This window comes from Cryptomeria japonica, chromosome 8 (genome assembly GCF_030272615.1).
Source record: "Cryptomeria japonica chromosome 8, Sugi_1.0, whole genome shotgun sequence".
NCBI lineage: Eukaryota > Viridiplantae > Streptophyta > Pinopsida > Cupressales > Cupressaceae > Cryptomeria > Cryptomeria japonica.
Window position 1 is genome coordinate 584,109,183 of NC_081412.1, and position 23,138 is coordinate 584,132,320.

General features: G+C 32.8%; 1 pseudogene; it reads left to right on the top strand.

Annotated features, from left to right (window-relative positions):
- Positions 1–3,430: 3,430 nt before the first annotated feature.
- LOC131054641 (BAHD acyltransferase DCR-like) lies at positions 3,431–14,512 on the top strand (annotated as a pseudogene).
- Positions 14,513–23,138: the final 8,626 nt, after the last annotated feature.

A 23,138-nucleotide genomic window follows, 5' to 3' on the forward strand; every position in this document is an offset into this window, starting at 1 on the left:
CTAAATAATTACAAAATATCTATAAATATTTTAATCAATTATAATATATATTTTTTAATAGATTAATAGCTGCAGAGGGGCAACACCCTTGTATTAATCAAAATTGAGAAATACATACCTGGTTCAGAAAGAGCTGTGGGGGAAAGAGCCAGGAAGAAAACCCCCCACCATTGCTCCAACAGTAAAAGGGCCAGCCAACCTGGCAAAGATCCTAAAAAGCTAGAAAAAACAACCGGAGGAGGACAAAAGCCGGTTGAAACCAAAAACCTACAATTATCTAAACAGTGCAAGAAAATGAGATGTGGAAAACCAACGAGGGTCGTAGCACAAGGCCAAGGAGGACGATGCATTCAGGATTCTTCATCGTTTAAGTCTGGGTCCTCGTCACCGGGGGCAAGAGCAGCGGCTGCATCCAGAATAACCGGGCAATCAGTCCAACAAGAAGCATGAGCTAATGATTCTGCTTTTTCCCAGGGGTGGCGGACATCATCTGGAATCCATTCTTCACCACGGCCAAGACCCCAAGAGTTGCTTTCAACTATGTCATCGTTGGCCATAATGCCAATGTCTTCTCTACCCGAAAGACCTTCCTCCTAGATAAAGGTGCTCCTCCCGGTAGCCGTGAAGCCTGGCAATATACCAGTAATCTTGTAGAGGAACTCAATATTTCTGTTAATAACAAGCTAGGAGGCCTCCACGGCATTGAAGTCAAGAGAGTTTACAATCACCTTTTTATGCACCTCCACACCATTTCCCAAGATCATATAATAATTATGGGGGAAGGGTAAGGGCAATCTGAGATTGTCGTCAACATTGTCCAACACTACGTCAATTTCCCCAAGAAAGCAGTGCTTGAACACCATTTGGATGATAAGCTTTGCCCTTTGTTTGCTAATCCTCATATAGAGCAACATAGCTAGGAAGAAGGTCGGGATGTCTGCATTGGCCCTGTATCTGTGGTATGCATTAAGGAATTCCTCCCCCAAAATTCTTTTAATACAGTGTAGAATCAAAGGGTGGCTTGAGGAAAGAACCGATTGCAGACGCTTATCAGAGATTTTGCCTAGGAATGCCATCTGATGGCAAGTTGCTTCCAACAAAATCGGTGTTTCCATTGTAAAGACAACAGAGCAAGAAAGAGGGAGAGCTTGATATGTTAAAAATACGCAGGTCATTCTTTATTTATCTTGACAATCTCATAAAGATTGAGGAGCTCAAGAACTTAGCTAATTGTGCGAAATTATTTCGCACAAACAAGGCACATCTCAAGCATGCCACCTTTAATCACTATTAATTGCCTATTTGATGTCAGCTACCATCCAACTTTATGATATCTAACAGTAATGATAAAAATTAGATTATCTTCTGACAACAACTCAATCAAAGTTGGAGTTAGTGGCCAAGATAAGATCAAATTACTGAACCCATAAAGAATACTGGTAGGAGTCTAAGCAAGAGACCCAGTAAGAATACGTCTCCCAGTAAGTGCTAGCACTAGTAGGGGCCAAAATACATCAGGCAAACAAACATATCATGCTTAGAACATGATCGGTTACATCACTTAAGCCTTATAAACCACCATAATCATAATAAAGATGTGCCTCAATCCGAACAGGGTATTTGAGGAAATAAACGATTGTTGCTGCTTATCAGAGATTTGCTAGATTATCATTTTGGCAACATCTGCAATAGGACTGTAGTAACCCTATATTGGAACGTAGTAAGTACTTGTTGGGGACAAGTACAATAGACCTATGTGAGCGACAGAATCACCAACTGAAAGAGGCCGAGCAGCCGGGATGGATACTCTTATTGGTAGGAGCCCGAATACCACAATCAAGAGAGACCCATAATCAGTAAGAGTTCAACTCCCGGTATAAACGACCGACCGGTAGGAAGCAAGATATCAGGGGACCAAAGCAGTTCATTCATCGGCCAAAAGATGCAGCATTTAACCCTAATAATCGTTGTAATCAAATTTATCTATGCCCTAGCCGAATACCCAGATCAAGGCCTCCATAATCAATTATAATATTATTGTTATCCTAATTAATAATTATTTTAAATTATATAAATATTTCAAATGTTCTAATTAAAAAAAAAATCTCATTAAGATTAGTCAATTATAATTAATAATTTTAGGGTTATTAAATAATGCGATGACCAACCTCTCTAATTGTAAACTCACATATTGATAATTTATGCAACAAGTGGTGATGCACATGAAGAAAGTTATACTTGCACTCAAATTGATTTCTATTAGCAATAATCAAACTTGATATTTGTTTCCATTGGATCACATCAATATCTACAAAATAAATGATACAAAACTTATACATATAATTTAAATTTTTATCACAAATATAAGATTGTTAGCTTATCCCTTAATCTCTCTTTTCCCAGAAATCTTTGTCTCTCCAATTCCAATTCTCTCTCTCTCTCTCTCTCTCTCTCTCTCTCTCTCTCTCTCTCTCTCTCTCTCTCTCTCTCTCTCTCTCTCTCTCTCTCTTGCAAACATAACATGAGCCTATTGGTAATGGAGGCTTATTACCTTCCTAAGTAAGAGGTTGGACTCCTATACATGAATGCGTAGTTGACATCATCACTTCTCCATTCTCCATTTAGACCTTTGTTGCACAAACAACATCACACACTAAATGACCTATAGATTGATCTCATGTAGTACACAAATGTATGCAAAAATTCATCTTCCATACCTCATCGGCATACCCATTGCACACCAAGGTGCAATTGCTAGTTCTTATTTGCTTTTTCCAAAATATCAAACTGGAATGAGACATTCATGATGTCAAACTGCTTTTTCAATCTTGTATGTTCATTTAAAATTGCCATCAAGTACAAAAACGCCCATTTCCAAGCACATGCCATCCCCATCGAAGAATACAGACAAGCAAGTCCAGGTGAGAAAAGCGCTTAGGTCAAAGAAAATTCATATGTGCACATTACTTGCCGCGACCGAAATCTTATCAGAATTGAATTAAATATCGGATCTTTATTCTAACCTACTACATGCGTCGGCGCGATTTAATGGGAGCCGCTAAGATCTTTCTGGCGGTCATTAAACGTTTAGAAAACGATTCTGCACCGTAGATTCTTAACTGCTACTTGAATAAACCTCGATGTTTTCCAGCCTTGAAGATCTTCGGCATGTGCTCTTTCAGCGTTGGGACTGTCAAATTGGAATAAAATACCGACCTGATGGCCCAGCCAGAAATTTAGCTTAGTTTATCATCCAGAGAAGCTTGAAATGTATTAAAGATGAAATCATTGTACTTTAGACTGCCTTCATTTCATCTCATTTCTGCGTGGAACACGATACAAAACTCTATCTGTAGATTGCCGTTAAAGGAAAGATTAAGCTTTTACTTGTCCACTGTAGAGATCGACGGTCTAAATCAGTGATTTTCAATGAAAATAACAGCCGGATCTTGTGGACATCTTTAAAATTCTTCCATTTCATCTCATTTCTGTGTTTTATCTGCGTCAGAGCAAAATGGTTCATGTTAATAAAAAGCGCACTATATTTCCAGCCACTCCATCTGATGTTCAACACATTAAGCTGTCGTGCTTAGATTTACAAATGTTGTTCGTCAACTACATTTAAAGAGGCCTCGTCTATCAAATTCTTGCAGCCGAATTCTCCTCTCATGTAGAACGTCTGGCCGAAACGCTGTCCGAAATACTGGTAAAATTTTATCCTTTGGCCGGCCGGCTAACAACTAATCCTCTGGATGGCGGTATTTACATCCTCTGCAACGACTCCGGCGTAGATTTCATCGAAGCCACGGCAGAGGACCTAAGCATTGCAGATCTGACCACAACAGAAGTTACGGCAGCCGTCGAAGAACTATTTGCGCTCAAAGGAGCCCTCAATTTTGAAGGCCATCGCCTTCCACTGCTTGTAGTCCAGGTAAATCAATGTGCATATTTTCTGGTTTGGAAATAGTCTGGAATTTTAAAATTTGAAGCTGAAATTCTCTGTATGTTGCTTAGGGTTTCAGTAATCGTTTAATATGAAATTAGCAGGTAACTCAGCTGAAAGACGGGATTGCCGTGTGTTGCACGCTCAACCACGCCATAGCCGACGGAACTTCACTCTGGAATTTCTTGAACTCGTGGTCAAATCTCTGCAGAACAAATGGCAATAAAATTCCTGTTAACCCTGTCTACGACCGTTCTCTGCTAGAGCCTCCTGGATCTGTAGTTAAGACTTGGCCTTGACCCTGACGGTCACGTCCAGCGCTTTTGTCCGCCTCCGCTGCGAGTAAAATTGTTCCATTTCAGCGCCCATACGATGAGCCGCTTAAAGGAGCGGGCCAACCAGGATTAATCCTTTACGATCTCTTCCTTCCAGGCGTTGTGCGCACACGTGTGGCGGGCAGTCCCGCGGGGCACCGTCTACACAGCCCCTAGGTTGCACCGCCATGCCATGCATCGCATGTATCCATAAACCTTTACTACGTTATGACCATACTTGGTTTGATTGTTGAAAATGCCATCCAGACAAAAAATAATTAATAATACTACTCGTAGAATTAATAACTCTAAGTCCAACTCCATGACTCCACTTTGACTCCACTTTTTCGCTTTTCGTCCGCCAACTTAATTCGTATCAACTACGACTATCGATGCTCAGTTAACTGGTCGTAACAAAATCAAACTCCACTCATAAGAAAAAAGTTACATGCATTCTAATTTTTCTGCAGATATTTTCATTTTCTTTCTTTCCGCCATCAGATCAATGTTCTGCATCTTCAAAATATGGTGCTGATTTGTTTTTTATTTCATGATACATTGGCTTTGAAGTCATCCAGCAACAGTAACAAACCAGAAATTTTGGTTTCAAGGTATAAATTTCATTATAAATCATAATCGCCATTTTTTGGTTGATTCAGATTTTGAAAAATGATTTAATTGTTATATAAATTATATTTGTAAAGAACAAAAAACAGTGAAATGTTATATTAATATTTTTTTTTTCCTTTTTTTAGTTTGCTGGAGATTGTTGGTCATATTTGAGGATTTCAGGCAGTATTGTGTCAAAAGTGAGGTGCACAGTTCCTCTTTTTCTATAAAAACAAATTTTGTTATTACAATCTCATGAGCATGGAACAATTTTTATGTTAAGATAGCTCATTTTAAATCCCCATATCATTAATATTTGAAATTTCTTTTAAGGTTTTCAAGTATAGCTACATTCATAGATTTGTCTTCATTATTAAAATAAATTGTGAAGTAAAAAAAAATATTTTAATATTTTTTATTCACTGCGTTGTTGGAGGCAATTATTCTTTAAGGCATTTTGTCAACAATTTAGGTGCCTTTTCTATCAGGGCAACTGCAATTCACACACTAACAAAATTCCTGCAATCCTAACATTCAAGGAGACCACTTTTTTGTGCTTGTCCTGCAAACAGTTCAGTTGCGTTGTCTATATATTATTCCACATTTTTCATATATGTCTATCAGAGCATTTCCTGCAATCCTAGCATTCAAGGAGACCATTTTGCATATATTTTTAAGCCAACACTGATATTCCTCCTCCTCATCCATGAGAATAATTAGAAGTTTTGGCACCTCCTCGTTCCATTTATCGGACAAGCTAAATAACAAATTATGAAGGTTTTAAAAATGGAATTGCTGATGTTACAAGACATAGTGTGTCTTTTGACATTTTAAGCATCAGTCTTAAAATTTACCTTATTACCTCCAACAGAAGACAATATTTTTTAATTGAATCAATTTTCATACGTTTGAATCCTGGTGAAGCTAGGAGAGGCTCTTTGTGAGAGAAGAAATTGTTCAATAATAACTTAAGGTGTCCCAAATTACCCACAAAGTGTTTTGTGTTTTAGTGTTTTGAATAATAACTTAAGGTGTCCCATTTCTTTATCACCAAATATTGAATAAATCTCACTTTTAAATCTAAAAAAGTAACAAAACTAGGCATTGCAAAAGATATCTTTTCTCTATTTTGTAATACATTTGTTTCCTATTTTTATATTTTTTTTGCAATTTCTTCACTTAAGGACACGACAATTAAAACCAAGTTTTAGGCACCACGTGCATGTAATAAGATAGCAATTAACTCTTTGTTCTAATTCTGCACCCTCTCTCTTCAAATAATAATTTCAAAACTTCCATATTTCCTAGTGGTTTTTATTACTTTAGCAAGGAAAGGGCCCTGAACCCTCACAAATTAGAAAAACCTGAGAGCAACCAAACAACCTTAGACATCACACAACCCAACACCTAGAAAGCATAGAAACAACTCTTAAAAGTAACAAAACACTAACATAACAACATAGCTAAACAAAACCACCCTACCAAACTGCCTTCTTTCGAAAATTAAACTACTAACAAGTAACTATAAAAAGTCCATAGTAACATTAGAGTTTTAGAATCGAATAAAACAAACAAACTTAGTAGGCATGCACACCTATTTAACCATAAGTCCATAGTAATATAACAAAGCATTAAACCTATATAGACTAAAACTGAAACTACTAATATCCTTAAGATTCAAAATTAAACCCATCCAAAAAGAGCACCAACCCCATAATAGCCTAATCATCATTGATGAGATTCCAATTATTCATCAGATGCTTCATCTACTCTTGCAAATTTCAGAGCATGACATATCCTCTTTCTCATCATCATCTTGCAAGTTGCCATTCACCTTTTGTTTTTTTTCATTTTTCTTCATCGTGCTCTACCCAGAAACAAAACCCATGGCCACTTTCCTCATAACCCCATCAATGATAGCACATAGACAATTCAAGGCGTCCCCCATCAACTTATACCCTTTCTTATACTCCTCCACCTTTGCTTCAAGGTTCATGACCTTAACTTGAAGGTCATTTATTTGACTCTGCTACTATTTGGCGTTGATCGTTAGATTGTCAATTGGAGAGTCCTAAGAATAGGCCACAATTTCATCATCCTCAAAGGTCATCTGAGGCAGGGAGTACTGTTATGAATTTTTCCTATCTTCCTTATCTTCATAAGAGTTACTGAAATCGTCTATTTCCTCCCCTTCCACTTGAAATTCCTCATCTGCTGACCCATCACTTGAGGAGCTATCATAATCTTTTGGGGTAATAACCTTCACATTTTTCGGGGACACCTCTTTGGTTTCAAGTTTCTTTCTCTTATCTTTGGCAAGGGGGTGAGATGACCTCCTTTCCCTAGAGCCCCCCTCATTCTTCTCCTTATGCTGCAAATATTCATCTTCCACCTCAGAATCATGAAAATCCAAATCTATAGTTTTTTATTAAGGGAAAACAGGGTTTGATGGGTCCCTGAAACCTAATACATAAGGAAGAATAAAATATAAGCATTAACACACAACTCAACAAAAGACAACAGCTAAAGAAAAGATAGCTGGCGTACATTATTTCCTTACAAATAATGCTTACATTATTTCCTTACAAATAATGCTTACATTATTTCCTTACAAATAATGCTTACATTATTTTTCTTAAGATGATTCATTACATTATTTTTTGAAATGTAAAATAAATTAAAAATGTAAAGAATAAACTCATTTTATGTAATTTTAGTAGATTTTCACAATTCATGACAATAATGTATGTAGTTTTTGAATTCGATTATATGTAAGATTTTTTAATAAAAAACAATCAAATTGAAATAAGCTTGCACATAATAAAATTCAGAAATTGCATACATCATCTTATGTAATTTTAAGATTTACGACACACTACTCTTAAATTATTTCTCTTAAGATGAGTGACCTAAATCTATTCTAACAAGAAGAAACATGATGGAAGAAAACTCAAAATGTATATGTGGTAGTTTTTGAAATGCTAGCATGTTGGTATCAAAAGGAGTGACAATTAAATTAGTATTTCCAACCTATCAAAAAGATGAATAAAAAAACCATATAATATTTATGTATCACCACCCATATGTTGGAATATTGGCTAGATGCTTTGATATATGTTGATAATATCAAGCAAGCAAAGATATAATATTTATGTATGACAACGTTAGATTTATTGTATTTTTTATAGGTAAAAAATTGGACAAATAACAATTTGTTGCTCCTATATTTATTCAGGATGGGTAGACAGAATAAATGGGAATCACTTATTGAACTACTTGTGCAAGACATTCCCAACCAAGGAAATTACTTCTCAAGTGAGGACCTTGAATGGACACCTATTGGAGATGGTAATCATGTGATGGACTTATGTGTTGCAATACCTCTTGAAAGACTCCCTCAATTTGTCAAAGGAGAAGGTTTATTAGATAGTAGAGAGACATAATTTGTATGCAAGTTTCATAAAGACTACAACTCAACAAACCCTACCAACCATACTACAAAGATATATTCAAGGTTTGCTTTGATTTACTATAACTAATAAGCATGTCATTTTTTATATTTAATTTTTTATATTTAATTTTTTATATTGATTTAAATATATATGATGTGTGTCTATAAATAGGTATTGGTGTGCATATGGCCTTGAAGATAATAAAAATAAACCTGAAAACATAGAAAGGAAAAGAAGGTTTATCCAAAAAAGAGGTTGTCAGTGTCACTTTCATGTAAGAGTCATTTATGGTAGACCACAAGTTGCAATAATTAATATAACGAGTTTACCCATTGCGATGCTCATGGTGAGTTTTGCCATGGAAAGGAGGACCCTTCTGGTGATCCAAGGAGTTGTTTTGCACCAAGGTTGTCAAATGAATGCAAGTCTTATATTGAATCTTTATTGCTGATGGGTGTGGGAATTGACACAATATGTGAACAACATTACTCAGATCATCAATTGACTCAGTTGATGAATCAGAGGGATGCATGTTTATTAAGAAAAGATGTGTTAAATGCATGGAAAAGAGTATGCTCAATTAGATCCCAAAATAATGAAGATGATGCAAAAAGTGTTAGTTTATGGCATGTAGAGGAGAAAGATAACTTCTTCTACTACAAAACACCAAACACTGCAGAAAATGTTCCATTTATCATTGGAATCCAAACACCATGGATGCGAGAAATGATGCTGAAGCATTCACATAACTCAATTATTGCAATGGACTCAACATTCTCAACAAATAAATATGGTGTAAGTGAAACAATGTCAACTTTAAATTTAAATTTTTTAATTTATTCTTTTTTGCAAATATTAATTCATGAATGCTTTATTAATGTGTAGTATCAATTATATAGCTTGTTTGTTTTTGATGAACATGAGGCTGGTGTACCTATTGCATGGGCCATATCCTCAAGAAATAAAGTTGAGGATATATATGAATGGTTAAAAGAAGTTTATAAACGAGGGAGACAAAGTAAAGAAGATTGGCATGTCAATGCATTCATGACAGATGATGCAACTGTTGAAATTGAAGCCATCAGGTTCTTATTGGATTTAGTTTTTATATTTAAAAATCAACTCATAATAATAGATTTTTATTAATTTACAAGAATTTGTTATGACGTGACTTATCATGATTTATATTGAAACTTGTAGGCTATCCTTTAAATGTCAAGTACTTTTATGCATCTGGCATGTATGCAGAGCATGGCTGAAAAATGTGTACAGGTAAGTTGATCTTTAATTACAATATGTTTAGAATTATATGTTTGAACCAACAAGTTGACATGTTTTTTTTATAATCTAGGTATGCTAGCAATAAGAATGTTGGTACAAGCATGTTTGATAGAATAGGTGACATAATGTATGCAATGAGTGATGATGAAAACATTACTGCTCAAATGATAAACAAATTTATGGAGGAATTCAAAGAAGAGTGTAAATTTATTGAATACTTTTAGAAAACTTGGTGCAATGATGAAAGTCGTGTTGGTAAGTTTGTCTAATTCTTCATTTTTTGTTTCTACGTGTTTATGTTATTTTAGTTATTTTTTTCTTACTAAGAGAAGATTATGTTTGTACAGCAATGTGGGTAAAATTTTTTAGAAACTTCTGTCACTCAAACCAGGAAACCAATGCTTCAGTAGAATCATACCACTTTCACATCAAAAGTCATTATCTAAATGATCGTGCTAAAAAATGTACACGGAGGATGGATTGGCTTATACATACATTTCTTCATAGGGTAGAGCCATTTTACAAAAACAAAAGATATCAACAGTTATCTGGATTTTTAACAAACTTTAAAAAAGAAAGGTATTACATAACTACTTTAGAGAGGTAAAAAACAATACCGGATACAAATTGTTGTATATATGATCTTCCTAACACATACAAGGTAAGAAGTCAATCTGTTCCAATGAAATGGTACCTTGTGAGAAAATTTGGACCACATTTATATGTGTGTGATTGTCCATGGGCAAAAAGGGGAAACACATGCAAGCATGTGTTGAAGATTTTAGATTTCCTAAAGAGAAGCAAAACAATTCAGCAAGATCAAATTATTGGTAAGTGTCATTTAACATTCATGTTTTGTGTCTATAGTTTTTAATTTTTTTTCTTAAAACTAACTGAATAAATCTTATTTAATTACAAATGGTGTTACTCCATTGGTTGTTACTATTGATGAAGATGTCAGAGAGAGTTTTGGTGTTGACAATAATACCACTGGTAATTTTGATATAGCTTTATAGTAAAATATTTATTTAATTTTATTTTTCTTAAAATCAACTAATTCTAATTTCAGTTTAGATGGTTGTATTCCAAATGAAGATCAATATGTGATTGGGGATGACCAAAGAATAGGTAAATTTCAATATCACATTTTTAGTAATGAAATATTAAGATTTTTTAAATACTTTTTACTTGATTAATATTTTTTTCCATTATAGATGGCTCAAAATCATTTGATTCTTCCAATGACAACTTTCAAAATTCCGTTGACTATATAAATTCACTACTCCAAAATTTGCCAAGTGGAGAAAGTGAAAAACATTTTTTTAGTCAATGTGTTGATCGATTTAGAAAAGATCTCCAAGCATCTCTTGCATCTGCTTCCAGATTTACATCAATCCCTGGCTTTGAGGACATGCCCATGCAATGAAAGGCACCCTGGTTTAGCCCAAGCGAATTGTGTAAACGTAAATTTATTCATCAAAGATGAAATGCCATTCGTCAAGATTTGAATGAAAGAGTTGTGAAGCATGAAGAATTCCAGTTCCCCTCTAGAAGTAGTAGAAAGAAAAAGAAGAAAAAGGCTTTCAAACGTTCCGAAATAGCAATAGAAGAAGAAAGGCTTCTCATCAAGAAACAAAATAGTGAGTATACTTATTCACAATTATTTTAGTATTTTATATAGTGAAAATTTGTGCTCTTATTTGACATGTTAAGAATATGTCATTGTAGGTTTGGACAATCAAAAGAATATTCGACGACGTCAATTGCCCTTCTCTATTGATCTAAACCAAACAACAATAGATGAAATGCAAATTATAGATGGTAATTTTCCAACAATTAAACTGTTCATTTGTCAAATTGAATATTTTATAGTTGTTATTTCTAACCATTTTTCCACACTTAATCAAATAAATAGCAAGTCCAATTTGTGGAAGTCAACCATCAATGCTTGATGTTATCTCTGCTCAAAAATTTCGGCAAACCATTCCAGGTAATAAACAATGTCAATATTATATGTTAAGTACATACTTGTATTATTTCACTTAAATGCAATATCCATGTTGATTTATTAAATGCATACATCATTTCAACTTTATATGATCAATAAAATGCTATTTATAACTATTTCTAATCTTTTTTGTTTACTCAATCAAATAAATAGAAAACACAATTTGTGGATCTCAACCATCGATGCTCAATGTTATCCTTGCTAAGGAATTTCAACAAACCATTCCAGGTAAATAAGAAAGTTAATATTTTTATATTAAGTATACTATGAACTATTTCACCTAATGCATTAGCTATGTTGATTTATTAAATGCACATCACTTCATCTTTATGTGATCAGCAAAATGCAATTTCTAACCATTTTTCGCATACTTCATCGAATAAATAGCATATACAATTTGTGGAACACAACCGTCAATGCTCAGTGTTATCCCTACTCAGGAATTTCAACAAACCATTCTAGGTATCTAAGACAAATTATTTATATAAAGTATCTTATATACTATTTCACTCAATGCATTATTTATATTAATTATAACATGTATTATTCTCTTAATGCATTAACTTTGTTGATTTATTATATGTAGATGTTGTTCCAACTTTAGATGATCAACATGTTGAACAACATAGGAACTTATCATTTTCTATTGATCTTAATGAGTCACCAACAACAGTGGATGTAATGCAAGCTGGAGATGGTAAAAAATGTTATGAAATGATTTCTAACAATTTTGAATGGTTTTTTTTTTAAATTAATTTATTAACTAGATTGTGTAATATATAGGTTTTAATGGCATTGTGATGGGGAATCGTGATCAACACTATTATGAACAATGAATACAAGTTAATACAGTTTTAGCTTTTGATAGCATATTAAGTAATTAATGCTAGATTGATGGTTGGAAAGGAGGGGAATTATTTTAATGTGTAAGTTCAATTACATTCCCGTTCAACAAATGGATCATGGAAGGAGTACCTTATAGATTCAAGATAGAGAGATCATTTGCATATTGTACTTCTTGACTTATATAGTAGTGTATGTTTGTAAATGTTATTAATACATTCAATATCTAAGAGGGAAAATAATTATAATAAAAGTAAGAAGATCTTTTTGTAGAAGCTATAAACTTTAATGTAAATAAAATTATATGTAATGATAAAAATGTACCATATTCTATTGATCTTAACCAGATACCAAGAACAATGGATGTAAGGCAAGTTGAGATAGTAATAAAATTATAAAATTATTTTCCAACAATTTTTAATGATTACTTTTCAAATTAATTTGTTAACTAAATTGTTTAATTTACAAGACTTGATGATATTATAATGGAGGAGTGATCAACAGTACTATTAAATGTTTTAAATTAAATTAAATTAAATTATATTATATTTATATTAAACTAAATTTATGTTTGTTGAACTTTTTTATATATATTTAAACTATTTGTCATTTTTTAAAATTATATTTTATCAACATATTTTTAAATAATTTTCTTAAACTTTAAATTTATATTTTTAGATTTAATATTGAACATTGAATTATATGTTTTCTATTTTATACTAAAATTTTTCATTTCAAATTTTACATCAAAATTTATATTCTTTATTTAATTTTTATTTTATTCTAAGTTTCAAGTTCTATACTATTTTTTGCATTTCATATGTTTACATTTCATATTAACATTATATTTAATATTTACATTTAATTTTATATTTTAAATTAAATTTTATATTTTATATTTTATATTTTATATTTATATTAAATTGTATTTTATAATTTATATTTCACAATTTTAAATGAATAAGAACAAATATGATTAAATAAAATGAAATAAATATGTAAATTTATTTAAAAATAAAGTAAATATATTAACTTTTTGTTTAAAATAAAAAGTACCCATAATAATATTTTAATATGATTAGAATTAATTAAAAGAATATTAATTTATTGTTTAAGTTTAAAAAATTATAACCATATTTTCATATTAAATAAAAAATAATTAAAAAAATATTATTTTATAAAAATTATAAATTTACATTGTAAAATAAAATGGAAAAAGGTAATCGTATGATAAAATAATCTAACGGAATTAAAAAATAATAATAATTTAATGGAATGCATCCTGTCTTCTTTCTTGCGTTTCCCTCGTCCAGTTTGAATTTCTAGTTCTTTGGCAATTTTTTCTGCAATAGTTACGGTCAGACTGTGCTTATCTCAGCTGAGTTAATAAAAATAAATGAATTACGGACAACAAAAGGATAAAAGTGAAATTATGGAATTTGTAATATGTGTGCGATGGGCACACGCCATGCAAATATGTGTGCGATGGGCACATGCTATGCATGGCATGGCGGTGCAACCTAGGAGCTGGGTAGAGGGTGCCGTCACGCGGGCCCGTAGGCTCTGCCCGGACGAGCACACGATATTTCGTTTGTCCGTTAACTGTCGGCCCCGGTTACTTCCTGCGGTGCCTAGCTCTTACTTTGGCAATGGTATTCAGAGCATACGCGTGACCGCCACCTGTGGGTAGCTTGACAGTTTGCCTCTTTCCTTCTTGGCGGGTTTGTTGAACGGTATAATTGCAGGTCATATGGACGGGGTTATAAGGGAAAGGATTGGTAAGTGGGGCGAGGAGGCGGTGGTGTATAGGCTGGAAGAGTTTCAAAAGAACTGTGTGCTGATGGGGAGTTCTCCGCGGTTTGAGATGTATGAGAATGATTTTGGTTGGGGACGACCCGTGGCCGCTAGGGGTGGAGCGTTCAACCGTTTAGATGGGAAGATATCTGCTTATCCTGGTAGAGAAGGTGGAGGAAGTGTTGAATTAGAGGTTTGCCTTAATCCGACTGTCATGAGTGCTTTGGAAAGCGACGGCGACTTTGTTTGTCCCTCGTCCTTAATTTAAGCCAAGTTGTTTCATATTTGCCCTTATTTCTATTATGTTCTCCTAAATTAACTAGGTCAATGCAATAAATTAAATCTAAATTTGTTTGAGTAAATGTCTAGTTGGGACATTATATAATCTTATAATTTGTCATAGTTAAATTAAAAGAATAAATATAAAGTAGGTAATACTTAGTTCAATGATTAAAAATAAATGTTAATTGAAGATAATTTTGAGATTTATTTTCAATGTTGTCTTTATGTTAGTGAAGTGTCTTGGATTTTATGTTAGATTTGTACATTATAGTCAAAATCATTGACCCATGTTTCTTGAGTAATCAATTACAAGAACCCATTTGTTGTGAGAATGAATGGCACACTAAGTACTCCTCACATCCAGGTGATGTTCACAAAGGTGGCATTGGGCCTTCTTGGGAGGTCACCCGTCTCTATACTACTCCATCTTGATCGCTCTTAACCATGGAGTTTCCTCCAAAGTTAAGCTCTCTAAGCTTGGAACCCATCTCCTACTTATCAGATAAGGGTTTGTCTACACTTTCTAAAGAATGGGGATTACGTCGAATCAATATGAGTACAAAAGGTGAACATTCACTTCACTTATTACAAAAAAAATTAAAAATGGTGTAACAAGTGTGACAAAGTCTATGGAATATTGTGAAGGTCAATTTCTCATAATATTTACATACACATTGCCTCTACCACATCCTCGGCCAAATTTAGGCTACATTAGAGGGTTTGTCTAAAAATCAAGATGCTTTGAGAGTTTATCTATTAAAGAATGAGTAGATTAGTTTGTATCTCACTAATCTTGGCATCATCTAGAAGATTTTCACTAAAATCAAATAACTATGATTAACGTTGAAATAGTGTGTTATTGACAAATAAGAATCTTAGTTGATTATTTTTGTCCATGTGAAATTTGTTCTTGATTATCCATTACTTGTTCCTATATTGCATGTTACTAAGGATGCTCTTGCAACTAGATGGACTATGCATTGTCACTTGATGATTTTTCTACCTCACTATCCAAAGAGTAGTCTAAGCTCATGTAGATGAGTACTCTAGAGTTTGACAATCCATGTGGTCTTATTGTTATTCAAGGAACATAAAAATAAAAGGCTTCAAATAGAAAGGAAAATAAATACAAAAATAGGGATAAGAAAAATAATAAGCAAGACAAGAAACAAAAATCCAAAGTAACCCTTAAGTGCCCCTTTTCTTGTAAAGGGGAATAAACTAAGGAGAGATTCAAAAGTGAATATTGTGAGAAACTTGGGAAATGTGGATATTAGTGTTGTGCATAATATATTGATGAGTTGAAACATTTTCTATTGAACCAAAATATCACATGGCCTTGAACTATATCAATCAGTTCTTCTACTTCTTCATAGACAGAATGTGATAGTTAAGGCACTTGTGATAGTTAAATATTGCAATTCCAATAGATCTCCTTGGTTCTAGAGCTTGGCATTATGTGGCTTCATCATGAAGTATGTTTTCTTCATTTGAGGCTTGTCTACACCACACATTTTGATGGGTAATGATGGTTGGAAAACTTCCATGGACACTTCAAACCCATTTTATACATAGGGTAAACCAAACGGCTAGTACCCACCACCTCCTCCAAATGTTCTTGATCTCATGCATAATAGTGTCTTGTCACAATTACTTTTTTGGTTCTTTTGGAGTATTGCCCTATTTGAACTTTTGGGGTATGACTCTTTCCACCCACATCTGTTTTGGAATATGAGTAACTCTTTTTTATAATGATAATATAGACACTTATTCATTATAAAATTTATATACAAGATTAATCATTAAAACCCTTAACTAGGTTGGCCACAGATAGAAAAAAACAATTTTACAAAAAAATGGCCACTTGGACCTAAAATATCCATTCTAGTTCACTCTGGGAGATAGAGAGGACCCAAATAAGCCACAACGCATCCTTTCCAAATGATTCCAATGTATCAAACACGCTAACACATCCTCCAAAGTTGGCATCAAATGAAATGTGTAGATAAACATTAAAGCATGTTAACCAATTGACCCAAAATATCCTCCAGTGTAAACTACACAATGCAGATCTCCATACGCCATGGTGAAACCCAAAACTAACCAAACTCATTATCCAAAGCAAACATAGACACAAACAATATGATCCAAGTAGGATACATCACCATAGTCAACTAGAAACCAAGCCAACTAATAACACAGAACTCAGAATATCATAACTTCACGTTCCAATCAAAGCATCACTAGAAAACTGAATTGGAACATTGGACAAACCAAATAAGTTCATGACCTCCAAACCACAACACTTGAATCCATATATTTGGAAGCCACTAGCCATTTTTTGGATCAATTTTGATGAACAACCTCACTGTTAATATTATCACTAATAATATTATTATTGATAATTTATCCATTAATCTTATTATTTATCCATCATTAATTCATTAATATTATTATATATCATCAATAATATCTATATTAAATCATTTATCCATTATTAATATTATTATTATCTCATATTTCATTTATCATTTAATAATATTGTTATTCTATCATCTATCATCTATATATTTAATAATAATAATATTATCTATCCATTTTCACAAACATAAGCATTTACATAATTCATTTATGCTTTTTCCTCTACCCATTTCCATCCACCTCACACACGTGGGATCAAACTATCAAATCCTATTCTTTATCCCACATTCATCCCACAATCAGGATCCATCTGAAGAACTTCTATTTAAACAACCTCTCTACCTCATTTGGGGAGCATCCATTTTTTGCATCTTTTCATATCTTTCACGCATTCTTGCATTTTGCTTTCTTGATCCATATTGCATCTTTGATTACTTTGCATTCATCTTGAAATATTCATTCTTCATATCTTCTTGTGCTTAGTGTTAAAAGAATCCGAGAGCACAAATGTTAATTGCAAGACCTTGAAGATAAAAGGGCAATGAAATCAAAAATCCATTTGCATGCATGTGTGTTTTAATTAGTTATTTTTTTTTACATGTGTGTGTGCTTGGTAGGTACTTCTTTTTTTGGATGCTGGAAATGTCAGGATCTTAATGTATAAGGTCGCAGATAGATTTGTATTTAATCCATCTACAGTTAATGGTTGTAAAGTTGCTGAATTTGAAATGGGTGTGTACTTTTGAAAGTCTTAAATCCCCTTCTTAATTGGCAACCTTTATTTTTGGAATATATTGATTAATATCTTAATATTATTGATCGTTATAATTTTAATGGAATACAACTCTAAAATGATAAATTTGACAAGGATTCATTCTTCTATTTGGGTATTCTCTTAGTTGGATTTTAATCTATAGAAGATTTTAGTTTGGTTGAAATAAATATAAACACCTTTGAAGAGTTTTCAAACTTCAATAATGATCATTGGGGTCTAACATTCACAACAAGCTCACGTGTATACAACTTAGCAAGTCTACATGTCTCCTTGAACTTTAACTATGAATGACATGCCCACATGCATAATAGTGCATATGCCTCTTTAAGAAAGAAGAAAGCCGATCAACTATTAAAATAAACCAATTAACAACATAATCCACCCCTTATAATATAAGATGGATATTTATAACTTGTTGAACACTTCCAAACTTTGAGAGGGGGATGAATCAACATATATTAAGACTTAACCAATTAATCCACTTAATTATCATTTATTCTATTTACAATTGTACATGGTAAAATTGGAAGACTACACTATCAAGTAAAACCAAACAAAGATCCAACCACATAAACCTTAGTTCTATAATGAAATCCACCATACACCAATGAAGAACCTAAAAACATGCAAAGAAACAAATATGAAAGATTATCCAAGCCAACTAAAAAGTCAACACAGATTTTTCGCGTTTTTAGGCGAGTGGAGAAGGCTATGTTTTTCATATCGCCACTTTTTGGTACACCATGATCCTACACATACCCAGTTGCTAGTTCATATTTTAGAGAGGGTTAGATGGACTTTCAAGATCAATGGCTTATCTAGAACATAATATAGCAATAGAAGATGATTGTAAAACATCTAGTCATTAGACAATTCAAGTGACAATATTTTTACATTCTTGCCATGTCAATTAGTTAGTGTCCTGACATAATGGTGTAATTGAATAGTGGTGAGACACAATTTAAAAAAAAAAGGTTGTGTGGAAGTTTATGTTGACTCGATTTGTAACGCCCCACTAAAGAACCCCAGAGGACAACTAACTAACCAAATAAACATAGCAATAAATATTTTTTAAATAAATAACATTACACTCATAAAATCATCATAAAACTAACTATAACAAATGCACAAGTGGAAGATAAACATTCACATAACTAAGTCCTCTTGTGAGTTCCCTAACATCGCTACCAATGCAATGCTGCTAGCAATATCTAAGAAACTTAAACCATAAATAAGATGATACAACAAGACCATGCCAATAAAGAACAAGATCTAAAGACAATGATGAATCCTTTGAATGTTGCTTAGGAGCCTTCTAGTCAAACCTAAACCTGAAATAGATGGAGAAAGAAGAAGAGGCTTTGAATGTGTCCTCATGACATTTGAAGAAGATGATGCAACTGCATAATAACTAATATCAAAGAGGATATGAATGTCCTTAATTGTGTTCATTATATTAAATCTATAAGATGAGATGAAAAAAACTTAAGATATTCATAAAGTATTCATTCCAAGAATCAATATTTAGAAGAAAAACAAAAATATCATATTATGTTAATCACTAGATGATATTGATATGGTAACACCAAACTTACTAATTGGAAGAGATGTAGGAGAAAAAATGTTAGCACATGTCTCTAGAACCTTAGTTGGTAAAAGGATACCAAGGTTCAAATAACCAAATTGCACCTCCTATTTAGATTATCTACACTAGATGCTTGATTTGAATATCAATAAAAAATAGTTAGGGAAAAACATGAGAACGTGTACAATCTAGATCAATTATCTACTTCTCCAACTAAAATAATATCTCCACTATGAAAATATTAAATGATTACATAATCTTATTTTAATGCAACAATCATATACACAAGACATCATTGAACGATCTGTCATCCATGTCAATAAATCCTCTATCATAAACAAGTATGTATATGTTGTTACCCATCAAAATGTGTGGAATAGAAAAGTTTCAATTGAAGAAAACATACTTTGTGATGAAGCCACATAATGTCAAGCTCTAGAATATTTATTATGCCAAGAGTCTTACCTTTCACGTTCTTTGTCTATGAAGAAGAAGTAGAACAACCATATGATGTAGCTCAAGGCAATGCAAAATTTTGGTTCTATAGAAAATGTTTCAACTCATCAATATGTTTTGTACGACATTAATATCCATAATTCCCAATTCTCTTACGATATTCACATTTGGATATCTTCTTCTTAGTTTATACCCCTTTGGAAGAGGAGGGGTACATAAGGGTTGCTTCGGATTTTTGTTTCTTGTCTTATTATTTTTCTTGACCTTATTTTTGTATTTATTTTCCTTGCTATTTGATGCCTTTTATTTTTCTATTCCTTGAATAGCAATAAGACCACATAGATTTTTCAGACTCTAGAGTACCCATCTACATGAGCTTAGACTACTCTTTGGATAGTGAGGTAGCAGAAATCATTAAGTGATGGTGCATAGTCCATCTAGTTGCAGGAGCATCCTTAGTAGCATGAAATGTAGGAACAAGAAATGAATAATCAAGAACAAGTTTTGCATGAACAAAACTAATCAACTAAGAGTCTTATTTCTCGATAACAAACTATTTCAACCATAATCAGAGTTATTTGATTTTAGTGAAAATCTTCTAGATAGTGTCAAAATTACTCTGATACAAACTAATCAGCTCATTCTTTAATGTATAAACTTTCAAAGCATCTTGAGTTTTAGACAAACCCTCCAATGTAGTCTAGATTAGATCGAGGACATGTGTTAGAGGCAATGCGAATGCAAATATTATGAGAAATTGACATGCACAATATTCCATAGGCTTAATCATACTTGTTACACCACATTTACATTTTTTGTAATAAGTGATGTGCATGTTCACCTTTTGTAGTCATATTGATTCGACATAATCCCCATTCTTTAAAAAGTGTACACAAACCATTATCTGATAAGTAGAAGATGGATTTCAAGCTGAGTGAGGTTAACCTTGGAGGAAACTCCATGATTAAGCATGCTTGATAAGGTCTTGTGCCATGGCTTCAACGAAATCGACACATGCAGTAGCAGTTAAAAATCTACGGTGCAGAATCGTTTACAAACGTTTAATGACTGCCACGAAGATCTCAGCCGTGGAAATCGCGACCAACGCATGTACAGGTTTGAGTAAACATCTGATACCGGATTTGACGTCTTTAATTCAATTCTGATAAGATTTCAGTCACAGCAAGTAACGCGGGCATGTGAATTTTTCTCACGTTGATTTGCTTCTCTACATTCTTCGATGGAGATGGCATGTGCTTGGAAATTTTAAATGATTTTCATCATTCTAAATCATGGAATCACTGCAATTATTGATGGAATGAAGACAGAATAACACAGAATTCTGCAGTGTTGTAATGGGCGAAGGTTGAACCAAATATGAAAATTTGAATTGTAGGGTGGTTAGGGTGTGAAAAAACTTTCCCTTAATATCTAGCATGAGTCTCTTCAAAGATTCTTCTATTTAGGACACTTAAAAAAATCTATTGAAACAATTCATTAGATAGATATTCTTTTGTTTGTTACCTTTTAATACTTGATATTAGAAAGTTTTAAGTATACTTTTAAGTATAAAGATGAATATAAATATTTATGTAGATAAGAAATTTCTTATAAGAAAATACTAGTTTCTTGTATATTGATAGATGAAAATTGATATTTTTATAATTTTCTAATAATTTGATTAATCACAAAAGTATTTTTTTTACATTAACATCATAATAAAAAATAAAAATGAAAGTGACTTTCTAATATAATGTATAAGTAATGTTGCAATGTGCAGATTATTTAAAAATTATGTGGAAAGAACTTTGACATCTAATAGTAACCATCAAACATCTACCTCAGTTCTTTAAGACTAATAGATCTGCTCCTTTTAATTCAATATGGAAAGCATGACAAATTACTTCCAAAAAGCTCACTTGGTTTGATCAATCCCTCAGTCATGACCTCAGTTTTCCATACTCCTCGATTTGGTGGAACAGGTTGGTGCAGCAAGATGGTCATCCTCTAAGCACTATTAGCAGGCTCAAAAGGAAGAAGACATTTCAAAAAAGGCATTCAAAATTTTCAAGACCTATGGGATGCTCAAGTATTGGCCTCTCCTTAAGAATCATTTTAATATACCATCCTCAGATATAAAATTAGTAACTGAAATCCAACAGTTGGTAACTCCTCATCTTTATAGTTTTATGTCCTTGGATTGCCATGCTAACTTCTTAAATGATTGGAGATAGCCTAATACTCACAACTTTTGTTTCTTCCCCTCCTTCCTCCAATCTCTTTATCACCTCGTCTTAATGAGAAATGGAGTTATGGAGTTGTACCTTTCCTCAGTCCAAATGGAATAAACTTATCCTCCAAATTTGAAAATCTAAAACAGATGCCAAATCTCCCGGTACTACTCGTATTGTTCGATATCTAATTTTACCTAATACAACCATTAAAACATCTATATCATTATCTAGATGGACTAAGAACATACCATTAGGATATGTTATCGTAACTACACCCTCAACAGTGACAAAATTCTTTTTGGTACTCATTTTAACTAGACTCCTAGTTTTTTTACAGTGATTAAAAAAGGAGGAATAGTTATTAACTATGACATTCATAGTTATTAACAATGAAATTGATTTCTAAAAGAGAGGAATCATTTAATTATAAAAAAAAGAAAAAAGACATTTTAATAGAATTTTAATTGAAAAATAAACATGAATAGCTTTTTTTTGTAAGCTATTACTACTCAATAATATTCATTGAATTATAATGAATTCCTTTTTTGTTAGCCAAATTTCTGACACTGAACACTCAATAATGAGTCATTATTGACTCCTGTCATCAATAATATCTTTTGTCAATATTATTGATAGCATTCCAATTATTGGAAGCAAAAATGGAATTCAGGCATTTACTTTTTGTTTTGGAGTTACCATAAAATACATAATAATTCCCCTCCTATTTTTTTTTTGTCGAGCTTCTCGATCAGTCATTATTCCTTGCGAAGTAGAAAGGATTGCAATCCCCATTGCACCTAAAACTTTAGGGATCTCTCGAGAATTAGAATAGATTCTCAAACCAGGTTTGCTAATACGCTTTGAAGCGGTTATATATCTCTTTTGCGTCCTTCCCCTAGATTTTGAAGTTAAAACAAAAAAAGATTTTTTACCTTCTCGATGTTTCCTAACATCCTCTATAAAACCTTCTCGTAGAAGAATCCTTGTGATGTTCTTGGTAATAATAGTAGCTGCTACTCGAACTGTATTTTTTTTTACCATATCAACATTTCTTATATAAGTCATTAGATTAGCAATAGTATCATTACCCATGGCGAACTAATTCTTAAGAATTTACAGGCTCAATATAAAGGCATTTTTA